This window comes from Rosa rugosa, chromosome 2, assembly GCF_958449725.1.
Source record: "Rosa rugosa chromosome 2, drRosRugo1.1, whole genome shotgun sequence".
Classification (NCBI taxonomy): Eukaryota; Viridiplantae; Streptophyta; class Magnoliopsida; order Rosales; family Rosaceae; genus Rosa; species Rosa rugosa.
In genome coordinates, this window is record NC_084821.1 from 64,961,878 (window position 1) to 64,980,675 (window position 18,798).

The 18,798-nt window shown below is 43.4% G+C and overlaps 1 long non-coding RNA gene across 1 annotated transcript; it reads left to right on the top strand.

The window, feature by feature from the left end:
• The first annotated feature begins 15,619 nt into the window (after nt 1-15,619).
• On the top strand, nt 15,620-16,371 carry LOC133728157 (uncharacterized). The gene is made up of 2 exons (XR_009855643.1): nt 15,620-15,857; nt 16,031-16,371. It is a non-coding gene; the product is annotated as an uncharacterized LOC133728157 (long non-coding RNA).
• The last annotated feature ends 2,427 nt before the right edge of the window (nt 16,372-18,798 follow it).

Below are 18,798 nucleotides of genomic sequence, written 5' to 3' on the forward strand. Positions count from 1 at the left end.
GTGCTGCAATGCACAGTTGGAGCATTTCACATGCGCCGAATGAGTTTATCTTGGGCCTAGGAAGCCTTTGGGTTCCCCTTGACAAAGTAAAAAAAAAAAACTTGTCAAAGGTGACGGATGAGTAGAGCATATAGTTATTGGTTAATTGTTTGAATGGGTTATTTAGCTTTTGCATTGATGTGACTCTAAACGAACCTTATTCAAGTAATTTGATGTATATATGCACGATGAACTCCTAATCTTCATCATAAAAGTGGTCCAACCATATATAAGTTTATGGACGTATATATCATTTCTATATCAAAGGATAGATCACTCTATCTTCCAAACGAGTAGTTAGTCAACTTTAGGAGTTTATAGCAACTAAGTTATTGCTCAAAGTTTGATACCTACATCTGGATTTTAGAGTATTTAACGATCGAATGATGGTAGAGTAAAAAAAAAATGATAATGCTAAATGGACAGATCGAAAATACTCGATCATATCGAATGATACTCGTTAATTTTGGAGTAGTGCATTCTGCACTAAATCATTAGTTTCATATAATACGAAACCGACCCATTCACGTTTTTAGAATGGTCTTGTATTTATGGATTATTCTAGGCTAATAACTTCTTTATGAAGTTATAAATTTATCCGTATGGTTATTACTTAGTGGCGGAACCACTGTTCGGTTTGCAAGGGTTAAGACTCTCAAGGAATTAAACTGATTAGCTAATTAATGAATGATTACTTTCTATAGAATCATGTATAACTTACGCATTCTTAGCCAATTCCACACCCCACCCCTTTCCTCCTCCAGCCTTCTTACGTAGTCATAATTATAAATATATATAAAATATCAAACGAAAACATATGATGAAGAAGAAAATAAATTGTATTACAAGATGATCAGATATAAATATTAATTAAATCTCATAATTATGTTCTTACCAAAAAATACTTATTATTAAGTATTTAAAATTTAAAAGAAGATAAGTTTTAAATACACACTCCTAACTTTTTTTTTTTTTTGAAGAATATCATGTCGATATATTAAGAGAAATTTTAAATATACACCCCTAATCACTTAATACACATCCCTATTATTTTATATTTCAAATTAGATTTTGTAGGTAGGTTAAATGACCAAAATAGACATCTATGCATTAGAAGAAGAAAAAAATAGTCATATTTTCCTTATATTATTCTATTTATGTATAAATAGTTAGATAAACACAACAAATTTCTATACATGGCTTCCCAATTTAATATAAGAATAAAGTTAGAAACTATCTAATTTAAATTTTCCTTAAATAAATTGTAATTAGATGAGGTTAGAGACCATAATATTTAGAATTTCAAATTACACTCCGACGGTACTTCCTGGAAGTGTGAGTCTTAATTTCAAGGTTAGTGAACTTCTAGTTGATTCTTCTTCTTGGAATGAAGGTTTGATTCTAAGAATGTTTTCTCCTGATGAGGCGGAAGTTATATTGAGAATTCCTCTAAGTGATAGGGCAGTAACAGACCGATGTGTCTGGAGGCTGCAAGGTGACGGGTCATTTTCTGTTAAAACAGCCTATAGATACTTATTTGGGATTTCTTCATCTCGAAGGCCTAGTACTGTACCAGTTCATGGAGATTTTTGGAAGAAAATTTGGAAGGGGGTTATTCCAACTTCTGCTAAAGTGCATGTGTGGAGGGTGTGCAATGATATCCTTCCTTCACTGGAAAGATTGGTGTCCAAACATGTGCCATTGGAGTCTTATACATGTGTGCTGTGTGACAGTGAGTTAGAGACTACTATTCATTTGTGTCGTAATTGCCACTTTACTAGGCAAGTGTTACACACTCATGGAGAGTTACGTCAAGTTTGCTTTGATTCACAAACTGATGCTCTTGATGTGGTAGGATGGTTGAATTTTTGCGGACAGAATCTGTCCAAGCAGGCTTTCGAAGATCTTATGTATTTGCTTTGGAGTATTTGGAAAGAAAGGAACACTAGAGTTTGGGACCAGAAAACGTCTCAAGCTTGTGATGTTGCTTTGAGTTCTAGTACTAGACTAGCAGAATTTCGGGCTGTTAATGTGCACATAAGGGGTACCAGGCAGAGAATAAGAGTGGTGAAATGGATTCATCCCCCAATGGGGGTCCTGAAGGTCAATATTGATGGCTGTTTCAATCCTGGAACAAGGCTGGGAGGACTAGGGTTTGTAATACGTGATTCTGTGGGAACTTGGATAGCAGGGGGTGCTAGTCCACTTCGGAATCTTGTCTCAGCAGAGCATGCAGAGGCTTTGGCATGTCAAGCTGCTGTAAATTTTGTTCTGGAGCATAACATGATGCCGGTGATCATTGAAACTGATTCTTTACTTGTGCAGAGACAAGTTGCTAGCCCTCCAGCTTCGAATACTTATGTATTGGGGAGGATCTATGATGATATTGTGGTCAAGTTGTGCCCATATTCAAATGTGAAAGTCATTCACACTAAGAGGGCTGCCAATTTGGTAGCTCATCTTCTAGCAGATTATGCTAAGACTGTACAACAGGTTTCTGCTTTTTCTTCTACACCTAGTTTTTTACTGGCTGCAATTGCAGCAGAAACTATTGTAATGTAATCTCTCCCATCTTCAATAAAGGTTGACCTCATTTTACTCAAAAAAAAAAGAATTTCAAAATCAATGGCATTAAATATTTTTAAAACATATCGCTTTACTCCCATTTTTTAGTTAATTTCTTTTTTTTTTCAGAGTTATGATTAATCAATTTATTTTCTAATATAAAACATCACAGGTGAAAAAACTTTGTAATTGTTAATTTGTTTGGCCCCTCTAATGACAACTATTTAGTTCCGCCACTATGGAGAAGCTACTGGTATAGTTTTGGTTGAATGTTCAACTCATAATTTTATACTTGATTAACATGGTGTTTGGTGGATGAGAGCTCAAATAACACAAAGCCTATTTATATGCATCTATTTAAAGGGAACAATAATAAATCTTTATGGATTTCTCAATAACTAACACAAGTAATAAATGTCAATATACTAGAATATACTAATCATATTAAATAGTAACCTTAATATAGTCAAAAAGTAGGATATTTCATGATTTTTGAGATTAAGGGTATTTTAGGTACTTTGGGTTGTGTATTTAGTAAATTATTAGAATGAGAAATTAAATGGGTGATGTATTAAGTATGGAGTGTGTATTAAGTAATTAGGGGTGTGTATTTAAAACTTCTCATATATTAATAGTCAGACCAGAAATAACTATTACATATCCTCCCTCTACCATCTACGGGTAGATAAAGAGTTTGTGGTGAACCACAGCGATACATAGATTAGGTCTGATCATTTGACGGTACCCATGCTCACTTATTCAAGAAAACCTATAAACTATGTTACAAAGACAAGTAAATAGGCATAGTTCAAAAGACAATAAACGAAATTTTCTCCTTGCCCTTAAGACTAGGGCTAGGAGGTTTACCCGGGCATATCACACTTAGCCCTTCTTCAACAGAAACCTTCTTATCCTTGGCGGAGTTCTTGTTCTTGGAGGGGTTTTTATTCTTTGAACCCAGTGGTCTTCCCTTCTTTTTCTTTTGGTCCACAGTCCACTTTGATCAGCTGCATAGTCTCTTTTGGGACATCCTCCTTAGGAACAAGGAACCCACCTGGAGCCTCAACCAAACCAAGAGACTTGGCAGAAAACTTAGTATGGAATTCTGGGACCTTCAACTTCTTTTGGAGTATAGATGGGCTTGCAGCTTCAATACTCTCCCCAAAGAAAGTTTTCAGCTTTTTTGGGGACGTATATGGTGATGATGGGCGCTCTCTCTTGACAACAGATTGTGCCGGTTCCACAGGAATTAAGGCTAAGGCATTGTTTGATGCTTCAGGCCTAAGGTCATCATGCTTGATCACAACAGGACGACGAGGTTTGTGCATGGTTGGAGTGCCAAATAGGTTTCGAACAATAAGTGGCAGGATAGGGGTCTGCACTCCCTGGAAACGAAAAGCTCCATTTTGAAAGCGAAGGTCAGATAGACCTGGAATGTGTCTGAATCTAAGAGATCTTCTCTTATCACATTATTGGATTCAATAGGTCGAATTGTAGTGACATAAAGTCCACTAGATTGACACATAAACTTCTCTAAGAAGCGTTTCCGTCCGCAATCATTAGAGGTAATGCAAAGGAACTCTTTTCCGTTCTCTGTATGCGTTTCCACATGGAATCCGTTGGCTCAGATATCTTTAGAGCTCAATAAGGTGCGATTTGCCTTAGGAGCATAGAGAGCTTTTGCGACATTAGTCAAGGTGCCATTTGGCAAGAGAAATTGGGTCATTCCATGTCCTTGAACCAATCCTGATGGCCCAGTCATCGTAGTCACAGAGGAATATGTAGGCAACATCTCCAAGAATAATTTCCTATGGCGGAGAATGGTGTGCGTAGTCGCACTATCCGCAGTTCTCAAGAATCCATTCCTAAAAGAGAAAGCTCATAATTAAAAAGGAGTCATAATAAAAAGAACTAAAACTTTTATTAATAAGCCAACATAATTACATCATTGTTTCTTTAACCAAACAAAATCTAATCCAATGAACTAGCTAATGCAAAACAATATTAGCTAGTCATCTAACTTCTTTCGGTAACTCCAAAATAAATGTGACCAGATAAGTAGAGAGATGTCGGTGGAGCAAAGCTCGCTTAAGTACCACTAATCTCAAAACCTTCTTAGACATCACACTTACTTTGGATGAGCCTAGTCTGAAGAAAGACAAAATTAAACCATTGGCATTTACTACAAAAATAATATGGCAATTGCCTACATCTCTTGGAAAAAATAAAAGACTTAAAAAAAATCGTCAGTCTCTTGATCTTGGCCTTTGAAGTCTTCCACCCTCAGAGCAAGATCGCCATCTTGATCTTCTTGCTCCATGTCATTTGCTTCCCTTGCTTCACGATACATCTTGTAAGCGTTTGCAACATTCTGGGATGCATTACAAGGTTTGGCCCAATGTCCGAACTATCCACACAGAAGACAAACATCTTTATGGTCAGGCTCCCTTGGTCGACGCGCTTTAGGGGCGCGTTGGGATGACTATTATCCTTGGTGGCTCCACCACCATAGCCAGAGGCTCTGCCTCCCTCTCTCCTCACACGTTGACATCCACGGTTCCGTGTACGCCTATCTTAGCGGTTACATTCATCTTTAGGGCGAGAATATGGACCAGAATGTCCAGAATTATCCCTAGCCTTAGGGTTTCGCCCCTGGCACCCTCCCTTAGGGGCGCGACTATAGTTAGACTCTGGAATAGACTTGATTCAAACGGGTCTAGAGTTATAGTTCTTCACAAGGATATTGTCGTGCTTCTCAGCTACATTCAAGGCTCCAATTAGCTCATGAAACCTTGTGATGCATCCTACGTTGAGATCAATCCAATAGTTCTTAGCAACCATCAGTGCAGAGATGGGGAAGGTGGAGAAAGTCTTCTCGATCAACATCGTATTAGTGATATTCTTGCCACAGAATTCCAACAAAGACTTGATACGAAGGGCTTAAGAGTTGTAGTCAAGTACAAACTTGAAATCACAGAAGCGAAGGCTGTTCCATCTCACTTCTAAATCAGGAAGCAGGGAGTCACGAATGTTGCCAAATCGCTCTTCGAGTTCTACCCATAGCTTTCTAGGGTCCTCCTCATTCAGGTACTCATTCTGGAGCGAGTCATTCATGTGCCTTGTCATGAGAATAATGACTTTAGCTTGATTCGCTTCCAAAGCGGCAGCTTGCTTAACCGTGAGCACATTCTGACTTGGCTCATGGATCGTATTTAGAATCCCATGAAACTTAAGATGTTGGCGCACATCACGAATCCATTTGTGATATCCTGTGCCTATTGACACTAGTGGAGCAAAGTCCAACTTGTTCAAGTTACTCATTCTGAAAAACAACAATAAAAGAAGGTTAGTTTCGAAGCGAAAAATGCTTCCACGAAAACAAATAAAATTTATGAGCATAGTCGCTCCCAAGAAATTTGACTCCAAGAGGGATTGGATTAGATCGAAATAATGATGTGTTTGTGGTTGAGCGTAACTTCTCAACAAACTCTAAGTTTGGAGGACTCTACAAGCTCCAAGCTTGGAGTGAGCATAAACCCCCACAGTTCAGCTTTTGGTCTCCCCTATGAAGAAGAAATGGGGGTAGAAGAAGGGAGGTTACAAGTCCCTGAGAAAAAGAATAGAAACTCAAAAAGGGAACTTTTAGTAAAAATTACCTCGAAATAAGGTCGCCGGAAAAGTTGGTCGAAAAAGTTGCCGGAGATGGCCAGAAAAGTCGCTGGTGGTCGGAGGTGGTGGTCGTTGGCCAGAAGTCGCCGGTAGGTGGCCGGAAGCTTCTGCAAAGGCTGCTGGTGAGGCTAATAGTCTGAAGCGAGGCTAAGTGCGTGGGCCGCTGCGTACGCTGGCGAGGCTAACGCTAGGCACAGGGGTACGCGGGCCTGTCACTGGCGAGGCTAACCACGTCGATGGCGAGGCTAACTGCTGTAGAGGTGAGGCTAACCTAGGGCAGGCGAGGATAATTTGTCATGCAAGGGCGCGGGGACTGCGAGAACTGCACGCGGGGCTCTTGGTGGGGCGGGGCTCTTGGTGGGGGCGTGCAAGGCTGGGCGAGGCTAAGCGGCAGGGTAGAGGGGGCGCAGAGGTACGTGAGGAGGCTGGTGAGGCCAGCGGAGCGAGGCTAACAAAGCGGTTCAGGTTTTTCCGATGGCCAGTTTAAGGGGATTCCGGCCGGTTCTGGTGGTTTCGCAGCCGGTTCTAGGTTTCTGGGATCGAGGGCTTCGAGGTGGGCGGCGGAGGTTGCTAGGGTTTGAAGGCTACGATTTTAGGGTTTCAGGGTTAGGGCTTCGTACTGATAACGTGTTTAAGGGAATCAAAATTTGGGAGAGAAGTTGTTGTGTCTTTCATTGATAATAGGGACCTCTTTATATAGACGATTACAAGCATAGAATCAGAGTTGTACATGGAAACATAATCGTACAATGATGGGATATCTACGAAGATATCTCCAAGAATGTCTTTAAGATTAACTCTATTACAACACAGACAAGTAAGTAGAATTTGAGCCAGACACATAATTCAGATATACTTGAACAAAAACCATCTAATTTATTTTTTTCTTAAATAAATTGTAATTAAATGGGTGAGAAACCATATAATTTAGAAATTCAGAATCAATGGCATTAAATATTTTTAAAACAGATTGTTTTAAGCCATTTTTTTGGTTAGTTTCATTTTTTGTTGTTCTAAAAGTTATTGATTAGTCAATTTTGTTGTCACAAAACATCGTAAGTATAAAACTTTGTGTACTTACATAGGCATTTGCAAGCATAATTAGCCATAATGAGCCACGCTCATGCTACCACCAGCGGTACCAACTCCCGCCAAATGAGTGACCTACGGGAACGTAGCCAGGCAGGCTACCGCCTGAGCCCCAGCTTACCCCCAGATCACCGCTGACGCGTTGCCACGCGCCGCGCCAAGACAGCATCAGAAGCTCCAAAAGCTGGGGACTGAAGCATATCAGTCCCATATCGAAAACATGGAGAAGATCAGCTCTTTCCTCACCTATAAAAGGTTCTCTCCTCTCTCCTCATTAATTACGCATTTACTACTTACCTACTGTTACTTTGTCAACATAAATACATTGACTAACTTAGGCATTGGAGAAGAGAAGACCGCCCAACGCGGTCTCCCTCTGACGCTCTTTGTATTTTACTTGACATGTAGCGGAAGCTCTGAGAATATTACAAGTAGCGGTCTGCCCACCGGACCAGCGTTAACCAAGATTTAGCGGTATTAACATTGGCGCCGTCTGTGGGAACCCTTGAACAAAAGGCCATCCCACCACAACATCCGCCATGACTAACGGTAGCGGGGGAAACGCTGAGGAGCAAGCGGATTAGTCCGCCAACCCCCACCCCACAAACCCAGCTACTAACGTTAACCCAGCGGTTAATGTTAACCGTGCACTATTCAACACACCGACCAACCCCAGCGTAGAACCCCAGATGACTCCCCAGTTCCCGCCAACTAGGGCTGTCAATTCTGACACGACCCGATAACACGACTCGAAACCCGCACGAAATAAAGCGGGTTGAACCCACACGATTAAAAAGCGGGTCGGTCGTGGGTCAACCCGCCATGACCCATTTAATAAATGGGTCGGCCACGGGTCAACCCGCCGACACGAAATGAACCTGTATAACCCGATCATGCTATACTTCATCTTGAAATTTTAGACGTTGGGAGTATTTGATCATAGGATTAGACAATTTGAAATATTTTGCTTTATAATTATTGGATTTAATTATTTATGAATTATATATAATTATTTATATTCTTCGTCTTGTGGAGTTTTTAGTGAATTTAATCAATTTATGCATTTTTTTAGTTAAATGGGTCGCATTGTTAACCCTTAAATGAGTCATTTTGTCAAACACGACACAACCTATTTATTAAATGGGTTAAGCGGGTTGGAAACAGGTAACCCGTTTAATAAATAAGTTGGGTTTGGGTTTAAATTTTTGACACGATTATTAAATGGGTTGGGTTTGGGTTTGTATCTTGCGACACGACAAATACCTTGACCCGACACGACCCATTGACAGCCCTACCGCCAACTCAAACTACAGCAAAGGCTCGACCGAGTGGCAGTCGCCCACCGGTGCAGGACCTTGCCGCTATGTATGAGCTGGCACTGGCGGACCTCCACAAGGAAAACAGGGAACGCGAACAAGAGCGCTGAGAGAAGGCGGAGGCCCAAAAGCAGGTCGCCACACTGATGTCAAGATTTGACGAACTGAAGAAGGCGCTGGAAGCAAACGCGAACCCAGCGCAAAGCGAGCAATCGCGGAGCACCAGGCGCAGTCGACCCAATACCGGCGGATTGGTACCGGTACCGACCATAAAGATGCAGGTACTGCTGAACCCACTAGAACTGAATGGGACCACCTCCACCGCCCCGGCTAATGTTGGAGCAGGAGGCGGAGTCACAACCATTCACCAACCGCTCGGCAATCAGGGCTAGAACGGAAGGTAATCCACCCGCCCCCAGGCGGGAGCTGGTTCAACGGAGCCTCCAGGAAGGGCCCGCTGGTGACGCAACCGCCCTAATCCTGGAAAGGATGCAACAACTAGAGCAAAGGCTAATCTGAGCAGAGTCAGGCGCCCCAGCGCCAATTCCAAATCCACTCTTTGAGTCCAGGCCGGGACCATTCACCACCAGGATCCTGCATGCCATCCGCCCAGCACACACAAAGACCCCAAAGATGTCACATTACAGCGGCATGACTAACCCCTTTGTCCATATGGACACCTTCAAAAAAGTCACCAATAATAAGGGATTCGATGACGCCACCCTCTGCCACTTGTTCAGCGAAACGCTGGATAGTGAGGCAATGAGTTGGTTTTTTGAGTGCCCGCCGGGGTCCATTGACTCATTCCATGCACTATCAAATGCCTTCCTCTCTCGGTTCATCCTATTGGCTGCCGGACACCACAACACAACTCAGCTATTCAACCTCAAGCAGGGTGAGGAGGAAACGTTGAAGGCGTTTGTCACTAGGTGGCGAGCGGCAACGACCCAGTGCCGCGACCTCGACAAGACAATGGCGCTGGCAGCTTTCAAGCAGGGACTCCTCAAGGGGCCATTCCTCTATCACCTCAACTACAACCATCCAAATGCCGCGTATGACCACGTCATGAGCGAGGCTTTGATCCATGCACAGGCAGAGTTCATCACATACGGAGAAACCCCACCACCTCCGCCAACACCGGCAAAGACCACTCAGCCTTCATCTAACCATCAGGAAACCGCTAGCAAAACCTCTGCTACACCGCCAACTGATAAGAAGAGAGAGTGGCAACAAAGCAACTACCAGAGCAAGCGGCAGAAGGACCAGCATTACAACAAGGGCAACCGCTTATCCAACGGGGACACCCGTAACAAACAGACGGAGTCCTCCCAGCGGTATGCGGTGTTCACAATCCTCACTGCTTCGTATGAAGAGATATACGACCAATACAAAGACCAATGCGAAACACTGGCAAGTTGTGCAAGTACTACGAGGACAGCGGTCACAACACTAACAACTGCAATACGCTCAAAACAGCTATTGAGACTTTGTACTGTGATGGTAAGATGGAACAATTCAAGGTGCGCCAACCACCACCCGTGATCGACAACATTGAGCCCATGGGCCGCATCAACACCATTGACGGCGGTGCTCCAATCACCAACATGTCTCACAGGGCAAAAAAGCGATATGCATGTGCTAACCACCCCAAAGAAGTTTGCAATATCCGCTATGAGAGGTCCGCTAAACTCCCAAAATCTGGTTGGGAGCCCATTACCTTCTCAGAGGAGGAAGAGCGTGGAGTACATCTGCCCCATGACGATCCATTCTTGATCGACGCCATACTCGATAAATGGTCGGTGGGAAGGGTCCTTGTCGACAGCGGATCCGCTGTAAATGTCATCTTCAATGGTTGCTACAGCAAACTCCAGCGGAATAGAAAATTACTACAGGATCATGAGCCATTGCTTAGCTTCTCCGGTGACGTCACGCAGCCATTGGGTTCTGATTACATGCAACTAGTTATTGGCGCTAGTCCATGTACGGCGGAAATCCATACGGAGTTCATCATTGTAGACTGTTTCAGTTCATATAATGCCATCATTGGTCGACCGGCACTCAACAAGCTCAAATGCATCATAGCCGGATACATGCTCCTCATGAAGTTCCCTACTCCCAACGGGACAGGCTGTATGAAGGGAAGTCAACAGCTTGCACGTGAGTGTTATTCAACGACTGTGTCATGGTCAACGCACCGCCACGAGATCCTCACGGTAGGAAACCATGCGCGGGCACCAGATATCTTTGAGGACCCTAGGGATGACGAGAAGAAGTATGTCAAAAAGGAGCCTGTCAACCCAGAAACATCCTTGAGGGTTATCAGCATCTCCAACGAACACCCTGAGCGGACAGTCCGCATCGGCGCTCAGCTAGACCCAGAGGTAGCGGCTGAACTCACCCAGTTTCTACGTGACAACGCCGCCGTCTTTGTATGATCCTACGCTGACATGCCAGGCATCTCCCCCGAGATCATCACACACAAGTTGAGTATTAAACCATCCACCTACCCTATCAAGCAGCGGCGAAGGGCCTTTGATGAGGAGAGATACCGTGCAATAGGGGAAGAGGTTGCCAAGCTCCAGAACATTGGATTCATCAGCCAAGTAAATTACCCCCAGTGGATTTCCAACTTGGTCATGGTAAAAAAACCCAGCGGAAAGTGGCGAATGTGTGTCGACTTCAAGGGCCTCAACAAGGCATGCCCCAAGGACAGCTTCCCGCTACCTCGCATAGACCAACTGGTCGATGCAACCGCTGGGCACAAGCTACTCAGCATGATGGGTGCCTTTTCCGGCTACAATCAGATCAAGATGCACCCTGGTGACCAGGAGTGCACCTTCTTCACCACCGACAAGGGCCTATACTGCTTTAATGTCATGCCTTTCGGTTTGAAGAACGCCGGTGCAACTTACTAGCGGCTGATGAATGCCATGTTCGCTGAGCATTTGGGCAAAATCATTGAGGTCTACGTGGACGACATGTTGGTAAAGAACATCAAGAACACCCATTCCCAGAAAACCCAGAAAATGCCAAAACAAGAACAACCCGAATCCACACTCAAACCCATATTCGACCATCTAGCAGGGCAAGAATCCTCAACCTCCTATCAAACACACAAAACCCACCCCCAAACACAATTCTAGACCCTCATAAACACCGAAGAGCGCCAGAAAACCACTACGAAAACAAAAACTCAGAAATCGACAGAAACATACAAAAACCCAATACAACAGGGAAGAGATGTGGGATACCAACCTCAGCGATGGAAACTCTGGTATGCTCGAGGTTGCTCGTCGTCGCTTCACAAAGTCTCCATCCTCCAAAGATCAACAGCTTCACGAAGATTGCAGAATCTTCCCGGATCTCAGAACAAGGCTTGAAGACGACGATAATGGGCAACAATATAAAGTGTTAAACCTCCAGGTTTCCCTCTCTTTTATGACAACATCAGACTAATCTAGGCCGTCCGCTGAAAAACGACATCGCACCACGGCCGTACACGTGCCCCTCGAACGCACTAACTCCCTGGTTTAACCGAGGCGTTGCCTCGATTACCAAATCAATAATTACTCGCATTAATGGCGAGGATACGGGCGCGCTGCGGGGACGTTGTTCCACACGCTAACCCAATACATGTCAGCCACGTATCGGGCGCCTTCAGACGAAGCGTCTGTACGAAGCAACTATCCACAAGGCAGGAATACAAACCGTCAAGAGCGAGATAGTCTCCGCTAAGCGCAACTCCGCTAGCGGCACTTCTCTCTTCATCTTGCAAGCGAAGTAGTCTCCGCTAAGCGCAACTCCGCTAGCGGAACTTCTCTCTTTTCATCTTGCAAGCGAGGTAGTCTCCGCTAAGCGCAACTCCGCTAGCGACACCTCTCTTTTCATCTTGCAAGAGTAGTCTCCGCTAAGCGCAACTCCGCTAGCGGCACCTCTCTTTTCATCTTACAAGCGAGGTAGTCTTCGCTAAGCGCAACTCCGCTAGCGGCACTTCTCTCTTTTCATCTTGCAAGCGAGGTAGTCTCCGCTAAGTGCAACTCCGCTAGCGGCACCTCTCTTTTCATCTTGTAAGCGAGGTAGTCTCCGCTAAGCGCAACTCCGCTAGCGGAACTTCTCCCTTTTCATCTTGCAAGCGAAGTAGTCTCCGCTAAGCGCAACTCCGCTAGTGGAACTTCTCCCTTTTCATCTTGCAAGCGAGGTAGTCTTCGCTAGGCGCAACTCCGTTAGCGGCACTTCTCTCTTTTCATCTTACAAGCGACAGTCTCCGCTAAACGCAACTCCGCTAGTGGAACTTCCCCCTTTTACCTTGAAAATGAGGCCGTCACCGCTGACCGTAACGCCTTTCACTGGGCCACCGCCAGGTTCCCGCAACACTGCTGGCCACTTCCTATCAGCGGTGGGACTTCCGCCAACGATAATTCCTAAGGCAACGCCTCACTGTGACAACGACCGCCATGTGACGTTACAGTCAAACCATGGTCATCCGGGACAAGGGGACACGTCAACAGTCTTCGACGGCCCTGATCAGGCACGTTGATCCCCCCCACTTGGGTATCAAAGCTTGGGCTCGCTACCCAGCACCCTCTGCTCAGCGCAGCTCCCCTCAATAAACAAAACACCGGCCAAGCGGAGGTCTATCTTAGCTGGGGAGTGGGGAACTCCCTGGGGGGCCTAGCAGGGGCCCACCTGAAAGGGTAAAGCATTTGTTCAGCAAGTCCATGGTCTACAATGCACTGAGGCTAATTATGCTTTTGCATGTTTGGCGAAAGTAACGCTTCGAACCGCTAGGCAACTCCCCAACCAAGATTGCCCTCTTTGACTGGGGACTTGGGAGACTTGTACTTACATAGGCATTTGCAAGCATAATTAGCCATAATGAGCCACGCTCATGCTACCACCAGCGGTACCAACTCCCGCCAAATGAGTGACCTACGAGAACGTAGCCAGGCAGGCTACCGCCTGAGCCCCAGCTTACCCCCAGATCACCGCTGACGCGCCGCCACGCGCCGCTCCAAGACAGCATCAGAAGCTCCAGAAGCTGGGGACTGAAGCATATCAGTCCCACATTGAAAACATGGAGAAGATCAGCTATTTCCTCACCTATAAAAGGTTTTCTCCTCTCTCCTCATTAATTACGCATTTATTACTTACCTATTGTTACTTTGTCAACATAAATACATTGACTAACTTAGGCATCGGAGAAGAGAAAACTGCCCAACGCGGTCTCCCTCTGACGCCCTCTGTATTTTACTTGACAGGTAGCGGAAGCTCTGAGAATATTACAAGTAGCGGTTCGCCCACCGGACCAGCGTTAACCAAGATTTAGCTACCGCTAAATCTTAGACATTAACACTTTGTAATTGTTAATTTTTTTGGCTCCTCTAATGACAACTTCATAGTTCCGTCACTGTGGCTAAACTATTAGTATAGTTAATTTTGGCATCTATTTGAAGGGAACAATAAATCTTTATGAATTTTCCAATAACTAGCACAAGTAATCAATATGGTCATTTACAAAACGTCAACATACTAATACATACTAATCATATTAATTATAGCCTTTTTTTTAATTATATTAATTATAGCCTTAATATAGTCAAATAATAAGATATTTTAATGGTTTTTAGATTAAGAATATTTTAGGTATTTTGGGTTTTTTTTTTCTTCTTCTTCTTCTTTAAAGATGATCAAATGATTTCACTCATACCCCCATGGTGACTCGAACCCAGGACCTGGATCCTAGGTAGTGGGCGCTCTAACCACTGGATCCTAGGTATTTTGGGTTGTGTATTTAGTTGGGTTGTTGTATTTAGTAGGGAATGCGTATTAAGTAGTTAGGGGTGTGTATTTAAAAATTCTCTTAAAAGAATTTGTTTAGTGAGATAATCCAATTCGATAAAAATCCTTCTTCTTTTCAAACCCTAGCATCTTCTCTCTAGCCGCAGCTATTTCCTACCCTAGCGTCTTCTCTAGCGTTTCAAGAGCACTCATTTGGCAGTAACCCAGCGTCACTGGCAGCCTTTGGTCACATTGATGTTGCGGTGTTGCCGGACGGGTGGTGGTCTACAGAGTTTAGTGATGGTTCTTGGGTTTCTGGACGGGGAAGAAACTAACATTGGTTCACCGGCGTTCATCCCTTTTCGATCCTCTTTGGCGGCATTGCAGGTCGCGGAAGAATTTTGGGGTAGTTAGATGTTGTGGAAGTGTTGGCATCCAGTAGACGGCGGGGTGTATTGGGAGTTCCATACTCGATCGGCTCGGGCCTGGTGGGCATGCAGATTCGTTTACTTGGGTGGCGGCGAGGATGGGAGGTGGCTTTCCCTGAAGGGCAGCGACGGGGGTCATGGCTGCTGCTCGGGCTTACATGCTGCACGGGGTGGAGATGGGTTTGGCCTGGTTGGCCTTGTTGGGCTTCGACCTCGGTCTAGGTTCTCCTTTGGACCATGATTGAGCTGCTAATTTGTTCAACAAACTCTATTTTCTAGTTTTTTTTTTCCTCGCTCTAGGCTTTTTCTGGTGGATCTGGTGGACTTTGTCCCATATTGTGAGCCCCGGAAAAATGTGTTGAACTTATTGATGATCGTACGAGAAATTATTTCGCGATCTCGACAATTGCCAAAGTGCTCGAGAATATTTTCAGAAATTTTCATAAATTGAAATCTTCAATTTAAGTGTTGGATAATAAAGTACACGACACGACGAGTTCGTGGAATTTTTCGGGGAATTTTTCGAGTACCCAAGCTATTTACTGTGATTTTACGAAGTTGTGGCATTTAAGAAATTAAATTCAAGAAAATGGGAATTTGGTGGAGCGATGTGAGCCATTGATCCACTCACCGCTTGATCAGGGCCGTCCATTGTTAAATGGACCAATTTATTTATAGCTGTTGATCAGATCAAAGAGAGAGGGAGAGAGTAAGCTCGAGAGAGAAAGAGAGAGAGACCGAGAGCTCGGTGCTCTCAGAACCGAAGCACGACCCAACCGGCGCCACTCCTCCCGGCCACGGCACAGCGGCGGACCACCGGTATCTTCTGCGTCTCGCTGTTGCCTACCTCCCAGTAGCCTCTGATCGTCCATGCACTGAACGGAGAAGGAGACTCGACGACTGGAAGCTCAGAGACTTCTCCGGCGAGCTCTACAATTTCCGGCGATTCCGGCCATCGTTTGGGCCGTCTGTGGTATGAAAATTCCTCTCCTCGTCATGCTCTACATGTCTGTATGATTAGTTTTCAAATTCGATTAGGTTTTAATGATTTTCGATTTTGGGTGATTTCGGCTCCGCCGTGTTCTTAGACTCCGGCGACATTTCCGGCACTTCTGGGCTTGGCTTCTGGTTGGAATGCGTCTGTAGGTGAGGGTTGACCTTGGTTTGGGAGTAAAATCTGGAAATTTTTGGTTGGTGACCGAACTGAGAAGTTTGGGTTTGCTGTGTTCTTCGTCGGGTGCAAACTTGCAAATTTGGAGTTCTGATCTTGATCAAGTTTGATCACATGGTGAGTTGAAATCTATTTGAAAATTTTGGGATTTGCCTTGTATAGTTAACTTCTGGAATGGGTTGCCATGCTTGTATACGTACTGTGAATTCAAGTTGATGCTTAATGTAAATTGTGTTATGAGAATGAGAAATTGGACTTGGTTTCATTCTTGAATGATAGTTATAAAATGCAGAATTGAGAAACTGATTTGTTGTTATGACTTTGAGAAGCACAGGTAAGGGACTGTTGTACTGATTGGAATAAAACCATGTAAATTGGTATTGAAAAGGGAAAGAAAAGTAGAGAAGAAGGTTATTGGGTGCCCTTAGAAAATTTCGGTGCACTTGATATAATTAGTTGATATCTTAATTTCAAGTAAAGTATCCGATAATTGGGATTTTTGTGAAACTAGTCAATATTGGTCAAACTGGAAAAATTGGTCGGACGATATATCGACGAAATTGAGCCTTTATTTCCTTAAGGGAAAGTTATTAATATTATTTATGTCGGAATCTAGGACTCCAGTTACCCGAGGAACGGAAGGTTTGTGAATTCCGGATAACGTGGATTGGTAAAGCTTCGGAATCCAGGTAGGGGACTCGGGACTCATTCGGTTAGTTGTTTTCCGTTTTGAATTAAATGTTTATGCATATTTGAGTTGCATGGTTTGGTTATTGATGGCTTGAGAGTGAGTGGAACATAGCGATTCCTTGGGCTTCGATCCCCTAAACCTCCGGAGGGGCCGTATGGATGAAATGGTGTCTGACATCCTCTGAGGTGTGGCACTATTTCTAGGTGATATGGCGTAAGTAGACACTCTCACTACGCTTACCTGGTGATGATTTAATTTGAGGTAAGGCCGTGTAGTTGGTCCACGGGACTGGCCATCAGGTATTATGCATTTCTTTGAGTTTCGTGCATTGGATTTTGAGTCCGAAAGATATTTAAAGTTTGTCGTTCTTTAAAGAAATGGTTTAACTTTTTCATACTGGGATCCCAAATTATTATCTTATGTGTTGGTTTTCAAACCTAGTCAGGTGAAGCCCCTATTGAGTAGCGAAGACGAAAGCTCACCCTTACAACAGTGTGGTTGCAGGTACTGTGCACTGGAAGCGGGATTGGAGCGGACGGAGCTAGGTGTGCATATTTCAATAGAAGTCAGGTTCTGGGTTCCAATCTTATTCCTATTCCTTAAAATTGTATTTTCGGAACTTGTCACGATTTGTTGGTTATATGCTAAGTCCTTTATTCCTCGTTTGTTTGCAATGTTAAATCCTGGACGAACATTTGAATTTAAAGTTTTAAAGTTTTCACCTCAATATTATTTTAAACGTTTTCACTGTGCGGTTTACGAAAAATTATTTAATAAAATGCAGCTTGTGGGTTTCTGGAACGTAAATCGAACCTTCGGTTTATGTTTCGGGGTCTCGCGGCACTGTGAAGTGCTCAAGCTGGTGAGGTGCAGTTTGGGGCGTTACACATATTCTAGTTTAATTTTTTTGCCTGCAACTGGATTTGGGTCTTTGTCGGCTTAATTCTTAGTTTCTCTAGTTGTACACCAATTGAGGTCTCTAGGCGACTAGATTTACTACAAAAGAGAGTTAGGTTGTGAGGGTTTGGGTCCTTTTGTTTTTTGGCCCGAATAAGTTAGCTCATTTTGTTTGCAATGTGGATTACCGGTCAATTAGTTTGGCGGCTTGTGCCATCTATGTTTTTTGGTATGAGACAATAATTGATGTAACGTGCCTTCTGGCCATGGATAAATAATGAAATTATCTATTCTCTAAAAAAAAAAAAAATTTAGTGAGATTAAATCAAATATAAGGAAAAACAAATTGAAAATGTATAAGAATTGAAGTTGCATTAAGTATTAAGAGGAAATTAATTTTTTGTATATATCTACATCACATATATATGGTTTATTTTCTTAACGAGATTTTCCTTCTTCTTCTTATACCACTCATCGGTGAGCTTAAGATTGATCTTCTAAGTTTTGAGCTTCATCAACTCACGACAAGCGTTGTAGAATAACTTACAAAAATGGAGTGCTTACTTGTCTAACGAAAAGTTGCACAATTTTGTTTTGTTTTGGGTAATAAGTCTATATTATTCTCGACTAACTAAGTTACAAATTCTAGTTTCGCTCTTGTTTGCTCGATGTCAAAAGAAAGAAAGAAAAAAAGAAAAAAGAAAAAAACCTTGCACAATGTTCTCTGCCTCCTGGCATGGCCAGGCCCCTATAGGACAGAGGATAAGTTAATTTTTTGTTTCTTTCAGCCTGTTTTATTGGCTTTTAGAGGTAAAAAAAAATCTAGATTTGGCTTTCACAGGAGCTAGCAATAAACCAAAATCCGTCGTCCCCACAAATTATTGGTTTTAACAATAGGAAAGGAGAGGATATGAGGATGCAAATTCTAGCTATGATAAGTGACGTGTGCGTAGTAGGTTTTTCATGCAGCCAATAAAAAGAAAAGTGACGATTTTTCTTTCTCCGTTCCCTCTTAAATCATCAATATTTTCTCCGTTTAAAAATTTCTAGTTACAAATTGGAGATCGATGATTTGGAGAATATGGATATTGTGGACTATCAATTGACATATTTTGGTCGGATATTCAATTGTACTATACATCGATCACTAAAAGC